Genomic DNA, 6,434 nt, shown 5'->3' on the forward strand with positions numbered 1-6,434 from the left:
CCCATGTGTGCAGGAGGGTCCGCTACCTGTCAGCCTTTGAATGCACCATGACTAAGGTCTCCAAAGGCTGTCTGAATTCACCACTGACTGGGTAAACTGAAGAGAGCCTGATGTTGTGACTTGGGCATTCTGATCTGGCTGTCTTCTTCTGTGATAAACAGCCTCCCGGGAGGCAACCCAACCAGCGTTCCTCATGTTGATGGGCAACGGAAGAGACCGCTATGCTACCCGGATGCCCTATTACATATAGAGTTGACTTAACATTAAATGATATGGCCCATCCTTGCCAGTTTGAACTCGGACAATTTGTATAATTTCCTCACTGCTGATCTGGATCAGCGTCATAGTGAATGATGAAGAGAATATGGTGAGTGGTTTCTATAGTGGTGGTAGATCTGACAGGCCATTTCATTTATTCCCTAAATATACTAGTCACTAAAAAAAACAAGTAACTAGTGCAATTTCTTTTGCCCAGTTGTCACTATTCCACCACTGACTAGTTACTATTGTAATTATACTGGTTGCTAAGAATTAATACAATATCAATTCAATATCGCTTATTATGTGCATGATAAAACCTCCAACTCTATAGCAAACATACCAGCCATCATCAGATGTGTCATCATGGCTTGCCAAAAGGAAAACCTGGAAGTACAAAATATATACCAGAGATAGAGACAGAGATACACAAATATAGCTCATCATCAGTAAAGTCAAGTGAGTCACCACTTAACAACCATGATGCATTGCTTCCAGCTGCTGAAACGCTGCTGTTAAGATTTGACTAGTCGCTATCAAACGTAAGTCTGTCCAGCGCAGGATTTTGAAAAACATCCCATATGTACGCATCAGAATCCATAGTTGGGCTCCCAGAAATAAGGATATCCACCGTGGGTCTATCCAGTTTGAGGCTGCAGATCATCCTCACCTCAACCAGGTCGTGTTTCCTCTCCGTTCACAGTTCTCCTTAAAGCAACAGATACCCTATTTCCAGTCATCCTCAATATCCAACCCCTGGGGCTCTCTAAGGCCCTTCCAATAGGCCGAGTATCCCTTTAGCTCATCTCTCAGCTAGCTCTCCTCAAATTCGACCTGTAGTGTCCCAGGAGAGGCTTTCACATTCTCACCCTCCCCACGATAGATTATTTGCAGCTTGTCAACCTGTCTGATTTTGGAAGAGGTCATGGCCATCAGCGTATGATGAAGGAGTTCTCCAAAGGTCTTGAAAGGGCAGTCAAGAGATGATGCGAGGGCCTGGACCGCTGATCCTGGTGTCTGCTGATGCTGCAGCTGGAGATGTTCAATGTACTGCTCCTTTTATACATGTCCACTCACCATGCTGTCAAATAAGAGCTTATGCACACCCACCTGTTTGTGTTGGGAAGAAAGATTGTCCATTATTGTTTAGATTTCCATTTTTTCAGATATGAAGCACCTAAAATACCTAGCTTCTTAATCAGTCACTCACAAACACAGCTGTACCATCTATGTAGATTTGGGTGGGGGTTAATTGCGACCCCTTCAAAAATGAAGAGTGTGCATCTAAAAAAGTATGTTGCTGTAAGACGTAGTACATTGTTGGGGGGTTTTCCCCATCCTTTTTCTCCCCAGTTGTATAGGGCCAATTACCCCACTCATCCGAGCTATCCCAGTCGCTGCTCCACCCCCTCTGCCGATCTGGGGAGGGCTGCAGACTACCACATAGTCGCCAGCCGCTTCTTTTCACCTGATAGTGAGGAGTTTCGCCAGGGGGACGTAGCGAGTGGGAGGATCACGCCATGCCCCCCAGTTCCCCCTCCCCCCTGAACAGGCACCCCATCCGACCAGAGGAGGCGCTAGTGCAGTGACCAGAACACATACCCACATCCGGCTTCCCACCTGCAGACGTGGCCAATTGTGTCTGTAGGGACGCCCGACCAAGCCGGAAGTAACATGGGGCTTCGAACCGGCGATCCCTGTGTTGGTAGGCAACAGAATAGACCACTATGCTACCCGGATGCCCCCTGGGTTATTTATTTATTTATTTATTTATTTAATTAATTAATTAACATTATAATCATCATTGTCAAGAAAATTGACAAAATATAGTTTTTCGACACATTCACCACTGTTCTCCCTTAGCCTCCCCCTCGTATTCGATCACTTGGTATTTATTGCCCATGTGGATTCATTCGAGGCAGGACTTCACAGAAACGCCATTGACAGAGATGTAAGCATAGTAAGACGTTCTCTATCACCTTTAATGCATTCAAACTAATCAGTCTTCAACGAAAAATGTTCAAGTGTTTTGTCAGCTTGCTTCTCTGGACTGTCATCCATCCATCCATCCATTATCCTAACTGCTAATCCTGCTCAAGGTCGCTGGAGCCTATTCCAGCAGTCATTGGGCAGCAGGCAGGGAGACACCCTGGATAGGCTGCTAGGCCATCACAGGGCGCACACACACACACACACACACACACACAGTCATACCTAGGGACAGTTTAATATGGCCAATTCACCTGACCTACTTGTGTTTGGACTGTGGGAGGAAACCGGAGCCCCCGGAGGAAACCCACACAGACACGGGGAGAACATGCAAACTGCCACACAGAGGACGACCTGGGATGACCCACCAAGGTTGGACTACCCCGGGGCTCAAACCCAGGACCTTCTTGCTGTGAGGCGACCGCGCTAACCACTGCGCCACCGTGCCGCCCTCTGGGCTGTCAAAGAGCTGAAAATATGGTTCAGACGAGCTAACTTTAGCTCCGTTGATATGGCGCAAAAGCAACTGTTTTATAATGTCAACACTAAGCGTTTGATCCGGATATGGTGTAAATAGTATGTAATGTTACTTACTCAGTTGAAAACATGCAGTCAATACTAAACCTACTTCCAGTTACAAACTCAAGACAATGATCCTCTATCGTTCTGTTAACAACAGTCACACAACAGCTGTGCTTCACATCTTGGTCCTTGTTTTGTTGATTATCACAAAATATTTAATGCTTAACGAAAGAACCGAGTAAGTATTTACATGCTAAAAAGCAAGACATCTGAAATCACCTCAAATTCACGTTCCCCTGAATCTGTGGCCAAAATCTCAGCATCCTTCTTGAGGGACTTGTGTTCGCTCAGTACCAGTTTCCTCTGCTTGCCGAAATGCAGTCCGCCGGTGACTCCCGTGATGAACACGTCCTCAAACACACCAAATAAAGGAAAGTTCTGCACAGTGTTTCCTGTAAAACACACACAAACATCGACAATTACAGATCATCGTTCACAGCATGCGCTTCGACAGACTGAGTGAGATCTGATGAAACAGCAAACCTGCTTCAAGAGCGGACATCTACCATAACACGCCAAGACGTTTCAACGCCTCTTTGCCATCCCTCGACATTGGTGGTCCAGAAAAACCCTGATGGTCCATGTCTTCAGTTTCTGAGCAAAGCACACACAGGAACAGGATTTGGGACAGATTGTTGCAGTGTGTCTCGAGAACAATTGTCCTTATTCCACTGGTCATATAAAGTCTCCCTTTCTTCACCTTCTCCCAAATACCAGTTATACAACACAACTTGTGATCTTCAGTATAATCTTCTCAAGAAGATTAGCATAAAAATGGCATAAAAAAGCATAAATTAAATAAGTCAAATGCATAAAAAAGTCAAATGAGTAAAAACTGTAAGCAGAGAAAAGTGTTCACAAGGTGAATGGGGAAACACATTCAAAGCGCTGTCATATGGGCCTGAACGCATTCGACAACACCAAACTCAAACTATACCAAAGCTGTGCCCTTTCGATGGCTCTCTGTGCCACAGAGAGCTGACAAATGACAAGAAGCGACCTAAGTCAACTCTCCACATTTCATACCCTAAGTTTACGGACGATATGTGGCTTCTCCTGGCCCCGATCCATCTCCAATGAGGATATCCTCACACAGTGCGACCAACAGTGCATGAGCACCATCATCAGGCAAAGATGCGGGAGATGGATCGGCCATGTCATCTGAAGAGAGACTGGTTCCATCATAAGAATACCTCTTCCCTGGACACCTGAAGGAAAATGCAAGCATGGCAGACCAAAAACCACTTGGCGGAGGACTATGGAAGCTTTACTGAAATCCTTAAACCACAGCTGGGGCACCATAAAGAAGCTGGCCAAAGACCGAGAGCAGTGGAAGTCCTTTGTTGCTGCCTCACATGCCAGCTGGCATAACAGGCAGTAAGTAAGTACGTTCATTTGCATTTCACTTTCTTTACACCCGTCACAGTAAGACAAGAGAAGAAACTCTTATTTTTCATTAAATGTGGAGATTCCACTTGTGTCCAGTGGTAACAGATGTCAGAACAGAATCAGAACCAGAAAGACTTTTATTGCCATGTGCATTACATGCACTGGGAATTTTGATGCGATACAAGAAAAGCACAGTTTTGAATGAAATAAAGCATAATGAAATGAAATAAAATACCGATACCATCTAATGTTCTGACGAACTGACGTTCATGTAAATTATCTTCAAACAAGATGCCGGCATGTGAGACTCTTTTCTATGCATCTGCGTGAGGTGCCTCAAGTTATCAAACCTGCGGAACTGCTTGTACTTTCACCTTTTCACATTTTTAACATCTCACGTCTTCATTGCCAGTGAAAAATACCTCACGGGATGAGGCCAGATTTGTGCTATGTTTTGATGGCATTACTTTGATGGCATGGATTACTCTTCAAGAGTAATCAGATAAGAGGTTTAGCATCTTGCTACAGGACGCTATAGAATTACAATTTGTTATTAGGGGTTTGAGCGAGTGACATTTCAGCTACAGGACAGTCAGTTTCTCTTAATATAAATCTAATGGCTGGTGGCTGGTGGCTGGCTGATGACCATGGATCTTCTCTCTCCTGATGACTTCGGCACCTGTTCATGATGCGTCCGGTCTTCCCTTGGTGACAGTCACACACCCCTGGATATTTAAGCTATCATTTGCGCTGCTCTCGTTTAAAATTGCTTTTATACTATTTGTGTTGGCTACGACTAATCTGCCTCACTCTCATCACTTCTCTCTTCTTCTTCCTCTCTTCCTGTGTGACTGCTGTGTCGGTCTGCCTTTTGTGTGCATGTGAAGCCTATTCTCTCTGCAGGGCTCCACTGATTAGAGCTGGTTTTGTGGCACGGGGTCTCGCTGGCTCTTGACTGCATCTGTGGGGTCACCTGACATTATTTTGACTCACTAAATATGCCTTGCACTCTCTTTACAATTTTATTACCTAGTGCATTTAAATTCGTGAAATGTTATTCAATAACTGTATGTATTCTACATCACTGTGTAATCTATGATGTTACATTATATGTTATTTTTGTGTATTTTACACCTATTTCATGTCTGTCCATCCTGGAAGAGGGATCCCTCCTGTGTTGCTCTTCCTGAGGTTTCTCCCATTTCTCTCCTGATAAGGTGTTTCTTGTGGAATTTTTCCTCATTTGGGCCTAAGGTTCAATAATTAACAACTTCTATATATTTATATATAGAATCTGTAGGCACAGGGCAAGGTTTTTGTGTCGGAAGCGTTGTGGTTTCCGTTTCCATTTTATTCTGAGTAGTATTGACCAATCACGTTTGAGTAGGCGGTGATTTCCACAGGAAGGCGCTTTGGTTGCATGTTGGTAACAGTCCATATGGGGAGCAAAAGAGGCGGAACACATTGGCCGAAATCTCATCTGAACCTAAAACACCTACAAAAAGTATCGATGTTTGTGTATTGTGTGGAGAAAAGTTCAACTCGTGTTGAATACTTGTGGAACAATCCGGTTGTAGATGTCATCTCTCAGCTCCATCCTTGCATCTCAAGTTGCTAATCCAACTGAAAACATTGACGGGCGCATGGAAGAGGAAACGGAAGGGAGCAACCAGAAGCTACACCAGAAGCCCCGAAATATTGGCCGTTGTCCCCATAGACATGTAAAGAGTAGACGCCGCATCGACCGCTACTGCCTATTGGTGCTGACGAGCCGTGGGGCCGCCATCTTGGACCGGTCACCCGCTCCACTCAGTGTAATGTGTTTGGCAGGCGCAATGAACTGTCAGCGCAGTTAACCAATCATAACTCGCTGAGTACCAAACTGATTTCCACGCCTTTTTTGTTGCTGAAAACGTCATGCATGTAGCTATGATACAGGACACATGGTTTGACGTATTTTAATATTCATAGTTGGCTTAACAGTAATAGAATATTATGATATATGATATATGTGATGTATGATAGGTAGCTATATGTATTGTTCTGAATATAAGACGGGGTTTTTACCCTGGAAATACGTATGAAAAAGTGGGGGTCGTCTTACATTCGAGGTCTAGACTTTTGAATGTCAATATACATTCTCACTCAGTCAGATTTGTTTCAAGACCGTTCTAAAATTAGACCACTTCGACGGTTAATGCAGTTATTGAAATGTT

The sequence above is a fragment of the Lampris incognitus genome, chromosome 10, assembly GCF_029633865.1.
Source record: "Lampris incognitus isolate fLamInc1 chromosome 10, fLamInc1.hap2, whole genome shotgun sequence".
Taxonomy (NCBI): Eukaryota; Metazoa; Chordata; class Actinopteri; order Lampriformes; family Lampridae; genus Lampris; species Lampris incognitus.